We start from the raw sequence: 24,241 nt of genomic DNA, 5'->3' as shown, positions 1-24,241 counted from the left end.
ACCTTTTTATTTATCAAGTGCATCCTTTGAGAGCAGCAGGAGAATCAGTAAGCTGTAACAGGGTCAGTGTAGGCATTAGCCTTCAGTATAGTTTTTGGCTTGGAGGAGCTGGTTGCACGGCTGGTTTAACAGCCTTCTATAACCTGCAGAGCAAATGTATTTGCTTTGGCTGCCAAACAATCTAAACACTCCACCGAGAGCTTTGGCTCCACTGCACATGTGGATTTATCTGCATTTGTTTCAAAGCCGTGTCAGAGTTGCAGCTGGTGGCTCCTCTGGCTTAATCTCATCTCCATCTGTCCTAACAGGCAGGCAAGTACACCTGGGTGCAGAGGGCCCCGATGAGGTGCTGTGCATCCCTACTGCTCGCCCAGGCCACCGGCCATGATTCAGCCTGATTTACACACGCCTCACCCACTCTCTGCTTTAATTGCTCTTGGCTACACCTACAAAGGGGTTGATGGAGGGCTGAGATGCTCTGGCCCAAAACTCCTGAAGCCCAGAGACACTGCTGGTGTGTCGGTACTCTATATCCAGCACTGAAGTTCCTCTGAAGCTGAAGTTTTGCTGCTGGCATGCTCAGGAGCTCCTTGTCTTGGCAATATTGAACTTGGTTGGGAAGTAGCTGCTTGGTAAATGCAGAGCTCCCATGCCTGCCTTGACTGGGAGGCTTGGGCTGGCCGGTGGTCTCTTCCCATGCCCAACAGGAACCCCTCCAGCTCCACAGCAGCTAGCAAAACTATGCCATCCTGCGTCGAGTGGTGTTTCCTTGCTCTTTTCTTTCTTAAGCAAATCCATCTGCCACCCCCTTCCTTTCCACTTTGTTTTTCTGAGCGTGCTGGACACAGGTACCGAAGGCACAGGTCTTTCAGAGCAGGGATCAGCAGCTGGGGGCTCTGCCTGCTGCCGAGGGTGGAAGCAAAACGAAGAGTGGTCCAGTGATGCTTAGAGCTGGGCGTGTGTGCAGCTTTCCAAGACAAACACAAGCCTGCTTCCCTGCTAGCCCTTCTCCCGCCCTCCAGATTCCCAGCGCGTGACTCTGAGCAGGGTAGCGGACACCAAAAGAAAGTGCCAAATTCATTATTTAGCTTTGTCGGCTCAGTAAAACGGTCTGATGTTGGTAGGAGGTTGTTTTCATAGAGAAAGCCTTGGAGAAAATAAAACAAAACCAACCTCCCCTCCTGTCCCGGGGCCTCACTCGGTTTCAGGTTGGGGCCAGGGCTGCTGACTCATCAGATGCGCAGGTGCCGGGAGCCTTCCCCGCGGGGAGCACCACTCGCTGCTGGCCCTCGGGGATGGGGTGCAGGCTGTGCCCCCGCTGTCACTGCAGAACCCATCCTGGACCCCCGATCCCCTTATTCTCCTGGGTACAGGTCCACCAGCTCTGCAGTGTGCTGCTTTGCATCGCAGTTACATGCATCTACTCTAGCACATAATTTGGCACAGTGCCTCTCTTCTTTCCTTTTTCTGTACCACAGGAAGCAGCATTTATAAAATCCCTAATGATCCTGTCAGCTTTTATACATTTCCTGTCTTGTTTTTTAAATGAAAGAGGAAAACATCGCACTTTTGACCTGAATTACTTTGGGTTGCGTTTGCTGGATGTGTTATTAGTCCCTGCTCTGCTTCGCTTCTCTCATCCGTGATGCCAGGATGGCTGTGTCCCCTTCCATGTCCTTATCAAAGGCCTGGCAACTTTAATGATTTCCTTAACACCCCTTCTTCCCGCCTCTGATTCAGGGAGAATCTGGGCTCTGGTTTAAAAAGTCATGTGAGAAATTTGTTTTACCTTTTGGATTTGTAGAGAAATCCTGGAAAACATGAATCTCTCTCACCCCGCAGACTAAATACCAGAAGGCAAATAAAAAGAACTTAAACTCTGTTACTTAAGATGAAACAGCCTTGATTTTTAAGCTAAGTTAGGTTAGGCTTTTTTGCAAGTGTCTTATTTTAAACCATGGCACAAGGCTGACCTTCTGCCCAGTGTACTTGCAAAATTACCTCTTCACAGCAGAGTATCTGGTTTGATGTGTAGCTTACAGCATTGACACCATGGATGGATTTACTGGAGGATATAAATTGTCCTGAGAACTCTAACCATGTACCTGACAGTAGATTTGAATGCCGCATTAATGCCATCTGTTTTTTGCAGTGCAGTTAAGAAAGAGCAATCCAAGTGACAAGCCTCTGTTTTCCTATGCCAATAGCCAGGGTTTTCAGGGTTTTCCACAGGCAGCCCCCATCCCTCAGGCACGGGAAGCTATAGCTGTGCTGGCAGAAGCCCCCAAAGCCAAGCATTGCAGCAGTTTGTTCTTGCTGGGTGATGATGTGTTCCGGCAATCCCTGTTCGTCCCAGGGACCGTTCCCCACCAGTGCTCGTGGTTGCTATAGGAGGGTTGTTTCCTGCAGGGCATGCAGCAGGGGAGGGGGTTTTCTCCTAGAGCACTCCCTGGTGTGCATAAAAGCAGTGAATTTTGGGCTGGTTTCTGACAAAAGGTAGGGAAGACTGCTGACTTGTATCCTCATTACCCTGAACCTTCCCAAAGTTTCCTGCATTGGTGGAAAACTCAAAACCCCAGACGTTAACTGCTGAGTTGAAAGATGTGTTATTCCATCCTCTCTTTGCTGCCCTTTTTTTTTTTTTTTTTTTTTTTTTTTTTTCTCCTTCTTTCTCCAGAAACCCTCTCTGAATACCATTCCTATCCATAACTTTGTGAAATGTGGAGGCCAAGTGCCTGGAAACTGTATAACTAGCATAAGGCCAGCTTCTGAGCCGACTTAGACACAGCATTGCAAATAAAAGTAACTGCTGGAGTCATTGGAGCTTAACCAGACTGAAAACTAGTCTAAGTAAGCAAAAAAATACTGCTCTGACTGCTATAAAGAGGTGTTACTCTATAGCATTTATGAAATCACAATGGTATAACCAGGTGGCTTGAGCAAGGAAAAAAGTGGTTGAGTGGTACATAAAAAATTTCAGGCTCACTTTCTTCACCCTAAAATAGGGAGCAAATGGCCAAGGACATCACCGGTTAAGCAGGCTATTAAATCAGCTTCAGGGGGAGCTGGATGCAGTTTTGCAAGGGGAAGAAATCAGGAGGACCAGCTGTGAGCTGGATATTTTGCAGTTAAGATGAGGTAATATGGTCAAATATGTGCCTCTGCAAGTGAAGTTAGTTATTTATTCCCTTCAAAGACTTTCTTATGTCTATACAGTCTGAAGATTATTTTTACAGTTAGTATCAGCCTGGCACAGGCCAGACTTGTTCTCCTGCTGCTGGTACCCCTGAAGCAGTGGAGGAGCAGCCAGCTCTGAAGCCCAGCTCGGGGGCCCTTTGATCAGGGTCTGCAGGATTCCCAGTGACCCAGAGGAAGCCACGAGCACAGATTATCTTTATCAGGCGCTCGAGCTGAGGTTACATGAAACAAGTCAGAAAGCAGCTGGACTGATACTGCTGTGTTTGACTTTATCAGCAGCCAAGAATGGGAAGGCTCGGGGGAGCTACACTGAGTTTACCAGGCACATCTGCATCATGAGGGTGGACCCCCATCTGCTGGGTGCGTGTGTCCGGGGTGGGGTACCACAGAGCATGATGCAGCCTCCCTGGGGCATAGTGTTATGTATGCATGGTCTGCTTTTTCCTTTAGCATCTTTAGGTGCAGGTTTTTGTCTTCAGGATGAAGTGGAGGAATCTCTTGATCCTTGTCCAGCCTGCTCAGCTCCACTGAACTGGCCCCTGGGTGCCTGGAGCCCCCTCAGTGCCCCAACACAGGGAGCCAAATTGCTCCTGGGCTGGCTGCAGCGTGTGCCTGAGCAGGGGTTGCCCCTGTCCCAGACCACCGCAGCAGTGGCACCCAACTACTTTCAAGCAAACACTGGGCTGTGGCACAATTAGAGCCCTGAGAGACCCCCCAGACCTTGCTGTGTTTACCTGGGCGTGTTTGGTGGGAGGCAGGCTGTGAGCACGTTGGGGTTACCTGGTTCTCTGCTGACAACACAGGCTGTAGTAACCAGTTCCTGTGGGCCAGATATGCAATAGCATAAAAAGCTGTACAGGATGGTGTTTGACACCCACTAGTGATGGGGAGGCACCAGTGCTGTGTTCCCAGGGTGATTAACAGCCCTGGTGTCACACATCCCTCTGACTTTGGTGCCATGCTCCGTGTGTGTGTACCCATGCCCTGGTCAGCTGTGCCATCCTTTCCAGTGAGCTCCACTGCTCTCGTTGGAGCTGGGCTCCTGCCGTCCATCGTGTCTGCCTCAGAAACAAGGGTGTAAAAGTGCAGGAGATAAGCTGCCTCCATCTCCAGTGAAGGCTGGAGCAGAGCAAAGATAATGGCTGGGGCTGTTGTGCCCATCTGCACCAAGTGGAGATCAGTGAGTCTGGGTCTAAGCTTGGGTCTACGCTCTGGAAAGTGAAAGCTGGAAAAAAAAATTGTGCTCCTGTTGCTGTGTGTGCTCTCTGGCATTGGGAAACATGCTCAGCACTGGAGACTTACCCTTTAAGGAGCCTTTCAGCAAATTTCAGACTTGAGCAAGACAAAAGGAGACTTCCGAGAAACACAGCCAAAAAGAAGAAAAAGAAAAAAAAAGGGGGGGGGGGGAAGAGAAATATTTGCTTTGAGATTCTGCTTTGAGACACTTGGGGTTATCTGGATTTGGAACCTTTAAACTAAGGGAGAAGTCAAAGAAACAGAAGACATCATCAGGGCATTGTGATGCAAGACGATTTCTTAACACACACAGATCACTCCTAATTTTAGGACATTTACCCATACTTAGCTTAGAGGCCGGAACTGGAAAAACCAGCAGGGTGTTCGGGTTTCTTACCAGGGGGTTTGGTTTGCAGCCCCCATGTTTAGCAGAAGATGCGTTTTACTGGTCTTACACAACCCGATCTTTCCAGTGCCTCTGCTGAGCTTTCCATCACACGTAGTCCCCTGCTCCCGTCCTCCTCCTGCTGCGGCTGATACCGGTGTTACTCAATTTTGAGACCTCAAGCACACAGGGTTCTATAATTCAATCCCATTTCCAGTTCTTACTGGGTTCCTTGAGGCTATTTCCCTCAAGGGCTTCTCTCAAGCGTGTCTCAAACAGGTTGCTCCACGTTTTGGGCACCGCTGGTGGCCGTGTCCCCTGCCAGCCTTGCCCCTTGTCACCAGCTCGCTGGCATTTCTGGGCTGCCTGGAATAACATGGCAATGCCCTGGAAAGCAGTGGGAAAACAGCAAAAATCATGTTGAAGCTTTATTTTTCTTTCTTGTTTTGACAACCTCTGGCAAGACTCTAGATGAAAACAGAGGGGCTGCAGGAATGATTGAGGAGGGATTTTTCCGTGTGGTGTTTTTTTTTTAAGATAGGACTTGCCAGGAAAGCCACCCACCTGTTCAGACAAGGCCTTGATTGTGGTAGACGGTGGCGAACAACTGAGTATCTGTGTTCCCCTCCAAGAGCTGCAATTCCTGGGTTATTTTTAACAGATTTGCACACCTCTGTTTATTTGCTCTCCCTGGTGCACATTCCTCAGTCCCTGCAATTTCCTCCATAGCGCGGCCAAAGCTGGAGGCAGAGAGGAGCTTTCTGCGAGCACATGCTGTCGCTAACGGGAAAGGATGGAGACGTGGTGGTTTAGCCCAGTACCTGTTCGATATAAATCACAGTTGTGAGCTTTGCCTCTGGGGTCCTTGAGAGTTGTCCCCTTGCACAGTGATGATGCCCTGCCACCTCTCCCCTGCCTCTCTGGATGTCTTGGAGCTTATAGGGGCCGTATCTTCATCTGCTTTTCATTTCCTTGGATGCTGCGGGGCTATCGGCTTGTTTTGTCCTTAAAGGCAAATTGTTGCTCCGCACAGTCTCCAAGACAAGGGAGCTGTTTAGTCGCTGTGGATTTTTTGTGTGCTTAGAAAATGAGAGAGTAAATGATGTCTTGGGGGTGGAGGCAAGGGATTTATCAGTGCAGAAAATCAGACTGATCTGTAGGAATCTCATTAGATGTGGATGAGTCCTTAAGTGGTAAAAATAATGTCAGCTTCATAAAACAAAATGCTTGTGGACTTGAGCGATGCTGTCAGAGCCTGGCTGTCAGTGTGGTCTCCTTACCACAGTCCCCGAGAGCCTCATTGATGCTGGTGTGCATCTTCTCAATGTGCCTCTGAAACAGGAAAAGAATTCCTTATCTGTGTCAGCGGAAAAAGCTGAGGAGTGGGGAGATTGCCACCTGCCTGCCCTGCGGGACAGGTCAGGCTCCCAGGGACACCCTGGGTCCAACAGTTTTGGCTTAGCCTCTGTGACCTGCCCGAGCTCATGCAGGAATGTCCACCGCAAAAAGCAGACTTTTGGTGTAGGAGTACCTCATCCCCAGGGACCACCCTTCCATCCCCTTCCCTTTACCACAGTTATGCTGATTTGCTCCTTGGGTGGGTCTCTGCTCTTTTTCTCTGTGCATGGGACATCATCACTCATCTGCACAGGTAGGAAGGCTGTTGGGCAACTCTGTTTCCTTTTATCCTGCATTTTCTCTCTAGGTTTGCATTAACCCTTGGTCTAATGCATTTTCAGTGTGAGCCTGCATTCCTTACTACTTACGTCGAGATCTTTGGCCATCGCAGCATGGTCACTTGGCAAGGTTTAGCGGTTTGAGGATCAGCTTTGAAATATCCAGACTCGTGAACCACAGCAAAACTGGCTCATCCCTTCCCTGTTTCCATCACAGCCAGCTCCATTCAGATGCAGGAGCGGCACGTGGACTGGGTTGGGCAAAACTAAAACCGGCGTGACTTCTGTTAGGGATTTCCTTGGTGACCTAAAACCTGCAACAATTCTGCTGCTACCAGAGCTGCTCTTTAGGAGAGGTGCCTGTTGGCCTCATTGTGGCTTAATGTTGGCTGCTGTGAAGAAGGATCTCAGAAACCGATGTCTGAGCAAAGTGGCATTAGCCTCTGCATCCCTGCACCCCCCTGCCTCACCCTGAGCTGAAATTTCCCCCCTCATTTGCTGCTGTGCCATGCAGCTGTCTGGGGTGGTACCTACTGCTGGAGCGGTGCTCAGTGGGGCTCTGAGCAGTGTGTGGTGGCAAATCGGTGCGCTTTGGGATATGGTTAAGGATGTATACTGGCTGCCCAGGCTTAGCTTTGTTTGCAGGAAGGTTGTAGGATCACAGAGATGTTTCTACTATAAATGTGGTACAGTTACACTGGCTGTAGCACATAGTTTTGTGTAGGAATACCTGGAGAAGAAAATCAGGTCCTGGCAGAACATCTCACTTTTTGTTGTCCTCCTACCCAAGACAAAAGCAGCTTTCCCCGGGATGGCTGAGTCCTAAGCAGGCGTTGTGTGTGGATGGAGATGTCCGCTCATGGTGCACTTGGAGACCGTCTGTTTTCACAGAGGAGCTGATGACCTCTCACATCTATCTTAACTGCTGGGTGGTGATTACTTGGTGATTCCAGGCACAGTATCAGTATCTAAACATGAAATGACGGCGGTGATCCAGACAGCGCTGAGATTAGGAGCGCCTCTCCTCTCCTGCCACCCACCACTTGCAGTCTCACAGCAGTGGAGCTAGAAACAATAGGAGCAGATACCCCGTGCTGCTTTAATGTGGTTTGGCCACAAAACTATGTACACTCTAACCAGCTTGCTGTATGTTAAACAAACAGGGAGACTCCTCGTTGTAGTGAAAGCAGAACCATTAATAACATTGTTTATAATGTGCTTATTTGCTGATTTGGAGGTCAAGCATGTTTGACATTCCCACTGCTCAAAGGGGGCTCACTTAGCAAGGACCTCTGCTTTACATCGGACACATCTCCTTTTTTTGTAAACCACATCGACATTTTCCTGAGAAATGTTTATGGTTTGGAGGTCGCTGACATAATTTTAAACATCTGCTCAGCCCAGAAAGGGAGACATTGTAATTGTTCCTGCCGTGGCCCTCTTAAGCCTCAGTTACTTCTTTCATGCACCATGATTCATGTGTCATACTCTTGCTTATGTTGAGCATCTTGAAATGCACAAACGGCAATTAATCCAGTGCCAGCAAAAGCAAACAGCTCAGCACCTGCCACTTGCCTGCTGTCGCTGTGACTTTAAAGAAGACTCTTGAAACTAATGTTTCATGTGCATTGAAGCCCAGCCTTGATAGTGCAGGGGAAGCGGGCTTTGCCTCCAGCCTTCTGTGTCAAGCAGGCAAGGAAGATCTGGACACACGCTGCCTAACTTCACACCTGCTTTGAAGGGACCAGCTGGAGGCTGGGGAAGTCACCCAGCAGGTGTGGTCTGTGCTGGCTCTTGGTCCTATGGAGGTCTTCTACCATTTTATCAGTAACAAAGACACCTTTCAATAGCTGGAGTGTGGTTATTGCCAGAGCCCTTGTCTGTGCTGATGGTTTGATTGCTGGCTCGTCTCTGTGTGATGAGGTTGAGGGTACCTGCAGCTTTGGCTCAGCAGGGCTGTGGGTCAGTAAGAAGAGATGGCAGTTGTTTAAACCTTTGCTTTCTTCTTTCACTCCAGGACCTGACAGCTGGGATATCTTCTGAAAACTCTGGCCGACCTAAAAGTGTTCAAAAGATGCCTTTCTCTAATTTTTGTGTACCATACTTAACATTCCTTTATAGCTCTCTGTCTGCTAAATGGGACTGTCTTATCATTCAAAGCCTGAAATGGAGGTAGAGTTTGATGTGATGATGTCTCTAGAAAATGGCTGATGACAATGACATGATGAATGATTTACAGAAGTAGTTTCTATTTTTTGAAAACAACTCATTTCTCTGCAAACCAGATCATCAGACAAGCAAGGCAAGGGAAGTGGATGCATTATCAAGCTATGAAAAAAAACGGGCTGCTTTTCAAACATGAAAAGAGATACCTGAGGGCTGCTAAAATGCATTTTGGTGAGGAAAGCAAGACAACAAACTGCTTTTACTGTAGAGAGAACAGGCCAGGATTCAGAGCTGTGCATCTACCACCTCTAAAGAGGCACGCAGAATTGTCTGTCTCAACATTTCTACAATGAGCAACTGTACACCCCTGCTCCGAGGGAAGGAGCAAGTCTCTGGGGGATTCCACCAAAGCACAAGTCGGGGGTTCTGCATGCTTTGGAAATCTGGCCCCTCTTGTGGATCCTGCCCTCTTAAATCCCAGCTGTAAAGTCTGCCTTTGGAAACATCTTTGTAGAAGTGGGCTTGGAGTTGTTGGTCAGCCTGTACGCCTGTGCTGGCTGGGCAGGGTGACCAGCTTTGTCTGCCTTTCCTGCCAGGGTTCAAGGTCTCTTTTCCTTTTTCCCAGGTGCTGATTTTCAAATAACATGTGGGGACTCTGTCCTGAAGACTTTTACCCATGCCCTCGCATGTGGCTGGTCCTGGCCAACTGCATACAGACCTCTTCGGGGGCGTGGAGGCTTGCAGAGAGTGTGATCACAGAAGACTTGCTTCTTTACAAAGCTTAGCTAAAAATAGGAAATTATGTAGATTGTCATGGCAGAATTTCAAGTTCTAAATAGCTTTTTAATTTTATTTTAATCCTAGCTCCCTAAGGAGAAAAGGATGGCGTGCTCATATGGAGCTATGTGTATGTATGTTTGCGTGTGTTTGTTTATCCATCCATTTTCACTCCAGTTTTTGAACCCCTGGGCCAATTTCAGCAAAATCTGACATTGTGATAGTGGTTTCAAAGATGTTAAATCTCTAAAAATGTGTGGAAATAAGCAGCTCAGCAGAAAAGCATTTTTATTAATAGCTGCAGTGAGGAGAAGATTGACATCTAAGCTCAGTCCTTAGTAGACAGCAGAGAATCCACGCGGGGGGATGCTGTAAATGCTCCAACCACAGAAGGCATTTCAATCACAGCACATCCTTTATTGTGCACCAGAGAATCCAACCACAATGCAGAAATCCCCAGGAAAAACCCTGTTATTTCTGCTGCTTATAGAAAAACTCATCTGGCCTGTTTGTTTATTTGCGTTTTGTGTTTTTTATTTTATGGGGAAGCCGCAGGGCGTGACATTTTAAATTAGGATTATATTGCTATAGGAAATGGTGAGAAAGGTCACAGAAATATCCCTCACTTGGCAACAGAAGACCTTTAAAACCATGTCCTGGCTGCGCTCTTCTGAGAAGGGTGTCGCGGCTGTGCTGGAGCAAGGCGTGCGTCCGTGGAGCAGCTTGCTGGGCAGCCTCTCGGGTGGCAGGGGTGTAGCTGGGGGGTTAACGTGGCCACCCGGCCGTGCTGCCCCGGTACCTCTCCCCAGCCTCACCCTCAGCCACTCTGCTTGCTGCCATGCTGCTGCTGGTTCCCCTGGGTGTGCTGTGCTGCGGGCAAATAGAGGCTGTAATAACTCAGGACCCATGGAGGGACCGGGCTTTCGTATGGTAGCAGTGGTGGGATTCATCTCACCAAATCGCGGCTGTCTGCAGGATGTCCAAGGCAGGTGCTCTGAAGCATCTGACAGGGTTAGGATGCTGCTAGATGGGTTTGAAGTCTGATCTGCCTCTGAAAAAGGTGTTTTCTGTAAGATCTTTTTATAATCGGAATAGACAAAACCAGAGTAGCCTCTCCCCAGAGGTCCCTCACCTTAAGATAGGTGGAGGCCCGTCCTCTGGGGGTGATTGCTTCTTGTCATGCACCACAACAGAGGCCAGGATGACCTGTTTGGATGTGGTCACCTCACATGAAGAAACCCTATTAAGGGCAGGTGAACCCTGCTCAAGTTGTTCTGGTCCACAGCGGTGGCTTCTCGAAAAGAGATGTTTTAGTGGAGGGTTTTAGTCCACCTCTACCAACAAGCTCAGCTCAAGCCTGAGACTGAGATGATGAGCAGATATTGCTACCATCCAGCTGCTGTGAAATCCCCATTCTGATCTGAAGCATCTGACAGGGCTAGGATGCTGCTAGATGGATTTTAAGTCTGATCTGCCTCTGAAAATAGTTGTGATTAGGACAAGCACCTGGTTATGGGGGCATGCTCTGAGGATGTTCACATCCTTCTGCTCAGTAAGGGAAATTACAGATGTGGTTGATGTTGGCTGACTAGTGCCTGTGAACATTTGAGCACTCTTCACAGTGGCAGCACAGAGCAGAAATTAGAGGAGATGTTGGAAATCCTAACTGGTAAGGGCTTTTCTGGTTACGTTGACAAACAAAGATGAAGTGTTTAATTTTTTTCTTCTTCTTCTTTGGAATCTATTTGCTGATGTTCTTAATGTGATGAGGAGGCAGCTACACTGCTGCCACTAACCGAGCCCAGCTGATTCTTGCAAAGAAAGTTTCTGCTTGCAATTACAGTGTTTTTTTTGTGATTATGGCAGCCTCTAGTTCTCCTTTTGCCGTTTCTATCCGTAGCTGTATATCCAAGTGTGGGGGTGTGTGACCAGATGTACACTCTTTCATGGGTACTCTGCCCTGATCATGTTTTCACTCTTTCTATTATTTTTGCATGCTGTAAAAGTTACGAAACTTGAAGAAAGAAGCCAACAATGTGGCCTGTTCTAGGCAAAGATGCTCCTTCTATGTGGGGACTGGGGTGTTGGAAAGACTGACACTTGTTTTTGTCATAAAAACTGCTTTTGCTAACTGCAGTCTGGCTTAGTAATACCTCTGCAAGATCCTTGGCAGTTCTAAATACCCTTTTGCTATGCTCTCTGCAATTGTTTATTTTATGGTGTCGACTACTTTGTATTGTTAGGACATCGTTGCAGGCCAATATTTTACTTGGCAAAAATCTCTGAGTCACAAGCTCAGCCTCTCAGAATTTCCCACTGTGAGTGATCAGCAAAACCTAAGTATGCTCTTACATCTGTGAAGGACTTCTGGGTAAAAGAGGGGGATTAGCAAAGAGGTGATCTCAGCCGCTTGCACTTTGCATGCAGCATACAGGGTAATTTAACAATCGCAACTTAAAGTGCTGCAAGAAGATGCTTGTGACTCCTCCCCAGTGTCTACAGCTGTGAAGTGCTAAAGCATGCCACTCTGCTTTATTGGTGGCTGGAGACCAAAACCAGTTGGAAATCTGAAATTAAAACTTACCCCTTACGGAATTTGTCATCCCGGAGGTGTGAATGTGCACCCTTGTGTGTACACACGCACAGGGAGGCTCACAAGCAGCAACGGGTTGTTTTAGGGTCAGAGATGGGTGGAAGTGGATGTTGTGTTTGTGGATTTGGGCTTGTGAAGTTTCTCTTATTAAAAAGTACCGAAACTCCCATCTGACACATGATGGGTCAGGTTCTTCTGACAGGTAGAGGAATGTGTGGATTCGGAAAGGGGATTTACTGAATGGTGAGATGGCTCAGTCTGGATGTCTCATCACCATGCCCTTAGAGTTTGATAGTGGAGAAATTATTGCTCTTTTTTTATTGAAGCCTTGGCATGTTGTTGTTGGTTTTTTGGGGTTTTTTTGGCTGCCAGGCTTATGCATGTTTGCTCTGGATCAGCCTTGTACCTATTGTTTTGCAGTGAAGCCACCATGTCCTGGTGAACTGGAGCAGGAACCTGTTGCAGTGAGTCACCAGGCAGGGCATGCTGTAGTCGTGGTAGCCTGAACCGAAGCTGCAGGAAAGCCCTGCGCCCCTCCAGCAGGCTACGTTCCTCATAATGCTCCTGCCTGTGAGGAGCACAGATGGGATAATCTCCCCCAGCTCTGTTCCACAAGAGCTTCTTCCCCAGTGAACAGCTTTTTCTGTCTTGCCAAACTGGCTCAGCGCCAGCAGTAATACCTGTGGTGGTGCTGGGCCAAGGTGCTGCTGCACCCTGCTTCACATGGTCCTCTGGCCGCAAAAGAGCTTGCAGATGTAGTGGTGCTTGGCCAGGTAGCTGTACCAAAAGGCTCGGGGACTGGAGATGAAACCAATCACCAGCAGATGAGTCCTAATTATATAGGAATGAACCATCACAGCTCACACTTTTGTCAGTCAGAAGTAGGATCTAAGCCTGGATTGCCTGAGCAGCGGAGGGCGGGTTGCATTTCATCCCAGGAGAATTTTGAGGGTTATTTTGGCGGAGCACAATGGAAAAAGCATGGACTGTGGCTGCCTTTGCAACTCTTGGCTGTGTGGATGACAAAGTTTGCCTTCTGGCCTGCCAGGCCTTTTTGCCTTCATTAGCACAACTTATTTTGGAGCTTTTTTTTTCTTTTCTTTCAGTCTCCTTCTGGATGGTCTTTGTCCCCAAAGCCCACGCTGATGGGAGCATCCAGCAGATAAGAAAATGGTGTGAGTTATGTTTTGCATCATCTATGGTTGGAATTTCAGTGCTGCAGGGTCAGCTTTAAATTATCCCTGGAGACTTGGTTGTGTTTTATAAGCTGGATGGCTTGGCTTGCAGCCGTTTGATTTTTCCAAATAGTATAAATCTATAGACATTTGCCTTTGGTGCAAAAAATCTCCCCACTTCGAAGTCAAGAATAATTATTTTCCCAGAGCCAAGGTCAGCAGCTGGAGTCAAATAATGGGATGAAAAAGGCCACTCTTGTTCCTTTTCACATGATTTTTTTTGAAGTTATTTCAGTGCATTAGCATCTGCCCCTTGCTCCCATGGCAGCCCAGACAGAGTTCCTTAACTCAGGTACAGCTCCCAGTATGCTCCAGCAGGGCAGTAATTTTCTCTAAAGATGAATGCTACTCACATAACCTGGAAAATCACCCCTGTCGTCTTCTTCAGCTTCCTGAACAAAACTTTGGAAAACCTGAGTTGAGTTAGTCGTAAATATGGTTATAACGGGACAAAAGCCCCGCACATCTGTCAGTATGATCCATGCTGTTGTCAGAATGGATGTTTTGCTACACTTGATAATTTTTCACCTTAACCCAAAGTCGCAGAAATAGAGGGGTGAAAAGGGGGGAGAGAGAAAATGGTTTGGAAATCACGCTGGGGCAAGCCTTGGGTTCTGCTGTTGTGGGATTTGCATCTACCCGTTAGAGCTCGAAGTCTGCTCTGGACTTAGCGAGGGTGCGTGGGCACATCTGAGTAGGATGGGTTTGGGGTTATTTATTGTCAACCTCCCTGGGGCAGTTTAGTTCTGCTTCTGGGCACAGACATGTTGCCAAGTTGCCATGGGGTAAGGAGCTGCCCAAGGCCACCAAGCCATGCCGACCCCTGGCGTGGGTCCCCCCTGCTACAGGCACGTGCCAGGTCGTGAGATGTGGCTTCACCTGCAGTGACAAACGCACAGAAAACCACAAGAAATGGCATGCAGCTGGTATTCCCCCTGCCTGATGGTGGGTGTTCCCAAAGATTTTCCAAATGAGTCCAAACATTCACAATTACTTTTATTTTTATGGTGAGCTAGAAACAATGTAGTTCACATCAATTGAAATCTTTTATTTGGATTCCTACTTTTTCAGGGAGAAATTATCTTAGTAAGTAACTTGCACTAAAATTGCCAATTTCAGTTTCAAAAAAAGAAGTTAAATGGAAAAATTGGGGAATGCTAAAATTTCTTCCCAAGACAATCTGAAGGGGACCAGGCTCTTGCTGTGCACCTTTGGAGCAGCTGAGTCCCTTGCGGGCCAGGGTGCTGCTGTGCTGGGTGACGGGGCTGTCTTGTGCCCTCCGGCCTCTTCTGCTGTGGCTTTAGGGATGAGGTCCTGGCCAAGACTTTCCACCTGGCTCTGTGGAGAGGACTTGGGATGCAACAGGGAAGTGCCCCACTGCTGGCCTGACTGGTGGTTTGGAGGAGAAAAATGTACTCTGCATCTGCACGATATAATATTAGCTATATCTAGCATGATTTTTCCTTCAGACTGCTGAATTTTATTAAGGATTATTATTTCAGGCATCCTTTCCCCCTGCTACTGAAAGACCATTAACATGGAAAACAAACCCTGCTCTCTCTGAGCCCACAGATCGTTTTGGTCTGGACCAGCTTGTGTCAGAGTGACATAACCCAAAAAACCAGTAGGAACTATTTGACTGATATTCTGCTGCCAGAAATATTGAAGGTTAAAATAATTCTTGGCAGGGTCTCCCTCCCCTGCGGATCGCAGGTGTTGGACATGCCGATTCCAGCTCTGCCTTTGCTGCTTTGGCCTCTTGTGTGGCTGTGAAGCAATTCATGGCAGGGAAAGCCAAGAGCGAGGAGCCATGGCCGAGGGGGACGGGCTGGGCTTGGGCCAGCACACGTTTCCCACTCCAGCTCTGCGGCTCCCGTGCTCTCAGCTCAGTGTGGATTTTGCTGTGTCCTGGTACTCTGTGGGACCTGGGCTCCGAGGGCTTTTCCTGGGATGGGGAGGAAGGCACCTTGGCCTTACTGTCAGCCACTGCCTCCAGGCCAGGATGGGGCTCCTGGCTCTGCAAAATGAGGAAAACTCAGGCAAAACCCAGATCAGGCAACAGCAGTGAGATGCAAAAAGGTTCTCCATCAAAAAACAGTGGAGATGGCTGAGGGGAGGGGATGGGTGTTGCTTTGCAACCACAGGGACACTTCATTCCACGTAGGTGTGTTTTTCCTTTCCCTTTATATTACTTGTATGTCAATATTAAGGTGTTATTTGTTCTCTCTTCTACATAGTTGATGTGTTTCCCTCTTCAGCTTCCCCAGTGCTGGTTGCATTGCCTGGGCAAACACTGGTCGTGTTCTGCTCTGCCCGTGCTGAGCGCTGACCCGGGGCTGCCCGGGGTACCAGCCGACAGGCGGCTGGAGGGGAAGGGTGACAGCCGAGGTGGCTGATGTCCCTGGAGCCTTCTGCTCCAAACCCCCCGCATCTAACATGACCTTGGGTAATTCGCTGCTTCTTTCCTGGTCTCACTTCCAAAACTGTTAAATAATAAAAATAATGATTCCTCCCTTCCAAGGTAGGTCAACATCTGTGTGATCAGCCTCATTAAGAATTTTAGAGGAATGGGCCCACTTTTGTGAAACAGTCAGGCTCCTGGCTGGTGTAAATCAGGGTGGTTTTGTCACAGTTGGTCAGAGCAAAGCAATTTTGTACCAGCTGGAGATGCGCCCCCAGACACCCCCTTTCCGGCTTTACATATGGGCAGGTCGTTCTGTGAAGTATGAATGCAGTTTTCAAATGAATTGAATCTCTGTGTAGCGAGCTTTCAGATCAGTGGATACATCACGTTCCAGTTTAACACTTAATAAAACTTTCCATTTTCAAAGCAGTCTCTAAAGATTGCCTGATCAAGCCTTGAAATCCCCTCCAGGCAGCAAGCAAGTTCTATGAGCCTCATTTTACACAGCAACAGACCCCAACACCGGGGTCTGGGCTGGCATTTTGGAAAGCTGCCTCTAACTGTGGGTGCCTTCAGGTTTTATGCCCGTCCTCCAGCGTGCCGAGGGTGCTGTCAGCCTTGCTGCCGTCATGAGACGGTGCTCGCTGAGTGTGTGTTCTGCAGCTTGTGCTGAGAAGTGGGAGGGTGATGGCAAAGCTGAGGGAGCCAAGGCGGTTTGGGTGATGGATGCACACGGGCCATGCAGGTGCTGTCGAGTTTATGGTCCAGCTGCACTGTGGGTTCCCAGCTCATCCCAGACCTACCAGCTCCAGTGGGGCAAGAGGACCAGATTTGGAGATCCTAATTATTTTTTTTTCACACTGGACGTTGCCTTTTGGGCTGTTCACTGTAATTCCTGGTATCAGGTGAGGAACTGTTGCCCAGGCAGCGAGGCCGACTGTTTGCCCTCCTGTTTCTCCATTGCTCTGCACCTGGTGTTGCTGTTCCTACCTGTCCCGAGTGGGTGTATAATGGTTCCCACTCACATTTCACAGGTGCCCCAGATGGGTAAACAAGGTGAGGGCTGGGATTGTCTGGTTCAGAGAGCTGAGATGAACATACCTTCCTGCACAGTTTATCCCGATAATATGTGCTTCGTACCCATGGGTCATTCCCTCCCCACATTCCCACAGAGTTTCGCTATCTGTGGAAGCAGTCTAACAGAAAGTCATGCAGAAAAGACTCCAGTAAACACTCAGCAGCTCTCCCTCGCAGTCCTACAGCCTAATGAGGCATGGGTTTATTTAAGAGGCTGAGCAGGATATGTATTTTCCACATAACGAGAAGGGTGTCAATGAGGTCTGTTCCCTTCAGGCTGCCTGAGGTGTGCTCATCTGCAGGTACGAGCCCCTCCAAACCAGGCAAGGCACCCAAGTCCTGTTTTACACGGCGTGTTCTCAACGCAATCTCTTCCTCTCTTTAAGCCTCATAAGTTGGTAACTTTTTTTGGGAAACAAAAAGTTTGCACCAAGTTTATCATCTCCTGTGGATGGTCACTTCTGATTTCATTTGGCTTTACACCCGTGTTGTACTAGCAGAAGTGGAAATGGGAGTAGCTACAGTTCCACCATGGGCCACAGCTTCGGGTGGGTTTTGAAGAGAGACAACTGCCAGTCCTCTGCGAAACCTCAGCCCTGGTTAAGCCACCTTGGCATCAGGTGGTGCTGGTGGATCCTGGCAGTAGGTGTGGAGCACACCTCCCACTGCTACCATGAGTGCAGAAAGTAGTAGAGTAGGAGGTAGGATCCTCTCCACCAGTGGTAGGAGGGGAGATGAGACAGGGCTGGGGAGACCTGGGTGGTGGGAGTCCAAACTTCTTGATAAAACGACAAAAATCAAAGCTAACTGCGGGGAGGTGTGGATTACTAAAAAGCTGCCTTGGCAGAGAGAGGTTGGGCTCAAGAACGGGGTGAATGAGTTGGGTCTGCAATCGTTAAAGCCATGGATTAAATACAGGACGTGGGACTTGGGGGGGGGGGGGGGGGGGGGCTACTGGTCAGGTCCGAGACATCTTGGCGTTATCAGCCAGCAGAGCCTTGACTCGTGATGCAGGGGTCAGTCTGTCGTGTTCGTGGAGGTGCCAGGATTGCTTGCATTGAGTTCGCAGGAATGAACAATTCACCAAACCGCAGTTTAATGTAGCATTGGATTTGATATCAGAACCTTTTTGAAACAGAATCTGAATATGTTTATTAACTTTTTTTTCCTCCTGTGCTGTCAGTGGTGAAGCTTCAGGACCAATTTATCTGTCCACAGGTAGAATTATAATTTTAGATACCAGTAAAACTCGACCTCTGCTCATAAGACCATCTTTTCCACCCTCATTAACATTGACATAAATTTCCCTACGACAGAAAAGACCAAAGGGCTCTGTAAGAGGCAAACATTGGACTGGAAGGACAGGAAGAAATGGTGCCACCCAGAAATTAAGTCCAACGACTTTGCTTGGAGTTTTGGCCCCATTCAAATGAGTGGTGAAATTTGCATCAGCTTCAGCTGAGCTGAGATGAACCTTAATCTGTTACAGATCAGAACCCTTTGCTGCTTGTAATGGGAGCAGCGTGAATATGGGTTTCTAGGCTTCAGGCGAGTCTGATCATGAGTTGGTTCACAGTTGCCTTACTGAAGCCAATTGCAAAAGTCATCTTGACTTCAGTGTGACCAGGTTTGGGCCCTGAGGCTATCTTAGCCTTTTAGTCTGTCAAGATCAAGTGTTGTATGAATTCAATACCTGATGAATCACCTCTCGGGATATAATTGCAGGCAAAGGGGTGTATTTGACAACCCAATATGATCCTTCCCTCTTTAAGTACTAAGAAACTAATCCAACTAAATCTCCTGGCAGCAGACATCTGAAAAAACACTGGAAACTGCCATGCCATGAACGTGGCAATATGCTGTAAAAATAGCTTTACACTGAAATGCTATTTTATTACAGCAGTTGCTATAGTTTCGGGGTCTGGCAGAGCGTCTCTCCCCATAAACTCTGGCTTTCAAGGGGGGTGTTGTAAGTCAGCTGTTGTGATTCCTATTAGGCTGAAACTTGGCACTGAGACATCTGTACGTTAAACTCATCTCCTGCAGGTCTTCCGAGCTCGCTCAAAGTACGTGTGCGTGGCTTGTGCACAAGAGGAATATCAGCACAGCTTCACGTGGCTGCCCTGGAAGGCTCCTTTCTGAGTTACAGACAGCAGAGCCTTGCTGCAAGGCAGGAACAGTCCTGAGGGCAGCCAAGGGCAGGAGCGGCTCTGTGTAGGTGCAGCAGGGTGAGCTGGAATACCAGTGCGAAGGTCAATGTCTTTATTACCATCTCCCTCTGTTTTCTATGTTATATTTTGCTCTTTCCAAGGTGACAAGGTAGAAAATGAGAAAACCCATATGTGTTCCTGGATCTCTGCTTCCCTGAACAACTTCCATCTGTCCTGAGCAGTGAGACGTGGAAGCTGCAGGGAAAAGGGGAGGTTTGAGTGTGCTGTGCCCCACAGCAGTAGGAAAGAATGTGGGTGCAGAAAAATTCCCCCCTGCCACCCCGGCATCACCAGGGAGAAGCTCAGCATGAAGAGCTGGCATATCTCCCACCTCTCGTGCAGAGGACCAGCGCTGCCTCTCTGCAGAAGGCAGATGTTCCCCTGGGGTTATTCAGGAGGACTAGAGGCCAAGGTGTGGACAAGATGGCCACGGTTTTAATTTCCTGACAACAGTTTGCAGTTATTTTTGATTAGCAAAATCGAAATAGGTTGGGGTTTTGTTTGGGGTTTGGGTTTTTTTCCCCCCAGTTAGCATGAAGCAAGCCACCACTAGATACATCCCACCTGGAGGTCAGTGTTTCCTGTAAAGGTGAAGATATGTCACTGCAAGATGTCAGGAAAACTAAAGCCTAGAAGTGAATGATTTGTTTGGGGTCACTGCACAACTGAGCTAAGCAGAAAGTGCAGTTATTTGTGTCGTGGTCTGTTGCTGTTAGCTGAGGTCCTGCATACACCCAGGCTCACTCTCACACAGTATCAGTGTCTGCACGGCTGCAGGAAGCTGTCAGTGATGGAGGGGCCGGGCAGCATCCCGCCGGGGGGGGGTGCATCCACATGCAGCTCTTGAGAACCCCCAGCTCAAAGACACTCAGGTCAGATTTGCCATGTTAGAGCTGCAGAGAAGGGAAGGGGCAGGAAGGTCTTTCTTTTTTTTTTTTTTTTTTTTAAATTTTTTAAAATCCTTTACATCCTCTGGTGCCTCTGATCCCACGTTGTCACTGCTCAGGATCACCCATGCAGCAGGGGTGATGCCATGCATTACTTAGAGTGGGGGAACAGCCCTGTTGCAGGCAGGTCACTCAGCAGGTTTCTGTTTGAAATTTAGGCAAGGTCTGGATATTCTTTTTATTTATCCTTTTTTGTTCTTCTTGCCTTGGTGGGACAAATGCACCCCTGTTGTTTCGGGGCCAGCTGTGCTTTATGCAAACCAGATGCCCATCGCAGACTGCTGTCAGGTGTTGCTGCCACTGGCCAGCTCGTGCCATGATCTGTGATGGAGAGGTCAGTTTGGGAAAGCTGAAGCTCTGCTCCAGCCCAGTGCTCTTCCATGGTACCACTGGTGTCCTCGTCAAGGCACCGAGGCTGCACAGGGCCCGCATTTCTGCAGCATCTCCAGGTGGGACCCATCTGAGCCTGATGCAACTGTGCAGCCACTGCCTTGGGGAAAAGATGCTTTCAGAAAAAGGGAACACAAGGAGCCGTTATCAAGAGAAATGTGAGATGGCCTGTGGAGAACAGTCTCCCACTTGCTCCTACAGAGCCCGAGGCAGGCAGGGGAGATGAGAAGCCTTCCTCTCCATCCTAAGCCAGGGCTTGCTTATGAAAAATGAACCACGTGCCCTGGTCCTTGCCACCAGCTCCTTTCCTTGTGGGTTTCTGTGTGCTGCAGTTGCATTTTGCAGACATCTGGATTCAATAACTCTGTTGATACAGCCCATAAAATTAGAAACCGAACACTGCGGAAGGCAGAGGTCAGTGAGTGATTCATCCCAATATAATGCACTGGGGCTGGAGCGCTCCATGACTCAGGATGGGGTTTTGCAGGGCCCTGGGGTGCAGCGGGGCAGCCCCCTGCCCACGGCTCCCTGCGCTCCGTGAGGAGAGGTGGGAAAGCAGGGGGAGGCGTTCATCTTCTCCGGCATTTCCCTGACCTTGGAGGGAGAGACCTGGCACCTCCCGCCTCCGAGCATCTCTGCGGCTTGCAGAGGAAGTGCTGTACATCCCGTTATTGGGAGGCTAATCGAGGACTTGGAAAAACTGGGCTCATTTCCTCTCCACAAACTTCTTGTGTAACTGCAGGCAAATCCCTGCTTTCCTTCTGGCCTACTGCTGTGGCCATAAAACCAGGACCTGAGCCTTCTGAAAGTCCCATTTTGGGTGGAGAATTCTCCATGTCTGCATTAGTTTATCCCTGCCGTGTGCTGGGTGACAAGGCTGAACTGCAGCCCTGGCGTGGGTCTTCCCTGCCCTTGCAATGCTTTCCAAGCACCTGAGTACCCGTGCCATCATTCCTATGGAGGAGAGGGATGCAGTGTCCCCTGACTGCTGTCCTGGCTGGCCAAAGTCCTGGCTGGAGATTGGCTCTGCCTGACAGGTCCCTCGTTGCCAGCTGGCAGTGATGCTCAGTGCCCTGAGCCTTGCTATGGATGCTTTCATCACCCCAAACTCCTTCCTGCCCCGGTGGCTCTGGGTCACCTCTGTCCTCGGCCAGGTTTGGCGAGGGGAGAAGTCTGATTCCCTCTTTGCAGTGCTCCATTGCTCCTCTCCCTGGTGAGCAGAGCTGGACCTGATGTTTCATTCTGCAATGCGCCAGCCCCAGGGCTGAGCAGGGACCAAGGGATGGGTGTGGGTTAGGCTGCTTATCTGGGCGTCTAAAGCCTACTCTGTACTATGTTAAAGTGGACAACGTATTAAAATGGAGAATGAAAAAGGAGAGGAGGGGATGGAAAAGTTCAGAGAGCAGAGCATAGATTCAGACTGAACCGCTGTGCTGCTGAGCAAAAATTCAGAAAGCCCATAGATGCCTGCGTGCATGCCAGCTGGTGTGCACGCGGGCTGGGGAGCATGTGTGCTCATCGCCCTGGGTTTACCTTCTGATTTCTGAGCCTCAGTGGTACTTGCTCACTTCACGTTCTCTCTGCAGCCAAGAGAGTGAGAAACTGCATATTTGCGTGGTGACAGCATGCAATCATCTGTCTCCAGAGCACAAAGGCACTTGCCAGAGGGATGAAAGATTGTTTTCATCATCATACGTGTGGGCACTGACTCACACAGGGATACTGGGTGGTGGGAGAGAGGGATTTTGAAGTCAGGAGGAGAGCCAGAGCCTGAATCCTGCAAACAGACCTTACCTGCAGGGCTGCAAAGGCTTTCAGGTGGCGTTTGCTACAGCGCGATGTCCCTGGTGATCTTGCCTGGAAGTTGGTTATCACCTGGCATGTGTGCCTTGGCTCCTGTAGGAGATGCAAGGCAGGGTGGTCAGAGCGGGACAGCTGCTCAGGCTGGCAGTGGCAGCAAGCAGGCGGCAATGTCACACCAGTTTCAGACTGGGGATGTGCACTGGCCAGACTGAGGAGCTGGACTGGGGCTTGGCACCACTGCTTTGGTTCTCACTGACCTCAGCAGCAATGGTGTTTGCTGCTCCTGATCAGAAAGAAGAGGAAGGGTTTAAGCCACCCTATGCAGGACCCAGTCTAGACAAGAGGTTTTATTACAACTATTGTGTTTTATCTTAATCATTCGTCCATTTTTATTCCCTCCACTTGACCTCAACACACTGAGACCACCGGTCCTGTTGGCATGAAACCATGTTTTCCTACTACCCTGTACCCAAGACGATAATCCCCAGAGCCATTTCCTGGGCAATTTTTTGGGTGGATAATACCTGTGGTTTCCCTTGTATTTGTACAAGTACTTCTATCTGCAAACACACAGAAGAGCTCTCAGCCCTTGGTATTGCAGAGAAGCATCTTATACTTCCAAGCCCTGATGACTCGGAGACTTTTCCCCCCCTGAACGCTCAGCCTGGGTGAAGCCGTTAATCTCCCAGCCTGCGACACGCTCTTTCACACCCGCCCTGCCAAATCCCTCACTTTGCTGGGAGCTCGCTCGCTGACGACTTGCAGTGTTTATGGCTTCCCAGGTGCTCTGGCACAGAGGGGTTTTGCAGCTCGTGTCACTCCTCAGGGCTCTCAGAGGAGAAGGCACAAGCCACATCACCCGGGGGGGCAGCCTTCCCCAGCCATACCTGTGCCGAGTTTTTCGTGGGAAGGGAGCCTCGTGGCATTGCTGAGCGTGGGTTTAGCAGCAGTGGGGAATAACGTGGTGTGGGAGGCGGCTGCCTTCAACCTGTGGCACTGATCCTGGTGTGAAGTCCCAGGGAGGCTCCTCACCCTCATTCCCCCTGTTGCTGGTGCGAGGGGGGTTCCTTAAGGTTAAGGTGGGAGATGGGATTTTTGCAGAAACCGCAGCAGCCAATGCTGGGCAAGTGAATTGCCAAGAGAAGGTTTTGCCATGAGGCTCTAGGCTGGACGTCAGCAGTGTGAGCTGCTCCATGGTTCTAAGGTCTGAGCGTGGATTTGAGCGCTGGCCTGGCAGGTGCTGCGATAGCCCAGAGCTTGGCCAGAAGGCTTCCGAGGTGGAAAGTCTGGCTGCCCTGCAAGTGCTGTGGGAGCTCCCAGTGGTGCGGGCTGTGCATGGGCAGCATCGCGCGACTCCACAGCAGCAGTTTGCGGGCACTTCCAGTGAACTACCCAGTGCGGATCTTGCTCCCTTTAAGGTGACTTTCAATCCCGTCTAACTTTGCTGAAGGCAAACTGATATTCCCTGAGGAAGCACAGGCAGGATCAAAGACCAGCAAGATCTTTTTTCTGGAAAGTTTGGCTGGATTAGGCTAGGCTTTTATAAATATGCAGATCAAGTACACGACCTGTGTTTCATCTCAAGGATATTTTATTAACTTTATTTTTTTGACTTGTTATGGCTTGAGTGTGGCTTGGCTGAATGGCTTCAGACTGTTAATAGCTTTGGCCTTGGTGCAAGCCTGTGCTGATAACTAATTTGTGACGGGTTTCTTTAATTATAGATGCTCTTACTTTTTCCCATTATTGCAGTCTGCGTGGCAGATGCATCTTTCAGAAACCATGTACCCAGGCCATGAGGGATTTGTAAAGGCTGTGGCTCAGCTGGAGCGCAGGCGCGGGCCACACAGGCATCAGGACATCTGCAAGCATAGGACCAGACATGCGCTGGGAACACCAAAGAGAAAAGTGGTGTGTGGAGCTCTTAGTGAGAGGATGGAAGCTCAATACCACTGAAAAATCACACCCAAGTAGTCACAAATGACGCAGTCAGAGTCGTCAGTTGCAGATGAAAAACCCTGTCTTTATCTCTCCCCAGGAGAGTTTCTGCTCTGTGGTGGGGGCTGCAAATGTCTCAGAGCCTACAGGGTGCTGTGGAGACTGAAGCACCTTTCCAAGGGGGCATGTGGGGAGGAAATGCCCAG

This window comes from Falco rusticolus, chromosome 1, assembly GCF_015220075.1.
Source record: "Falco rusticolus isolate bFalRus1 chromosome 1, bFalRus1.pri, whole genome shotgun sequence".
In the NCBI taxonomy this organism is placed as follows: Eukaryota; Metazoa; Chordata; class Aves; order Falconiformes; family Falconidae; genus Falco; species Falco rusticolus.
The sequence above is the reverse complement of the archived record's forward strand: the minus strand, read 5'-3'. Positions refer to the sequence as shown.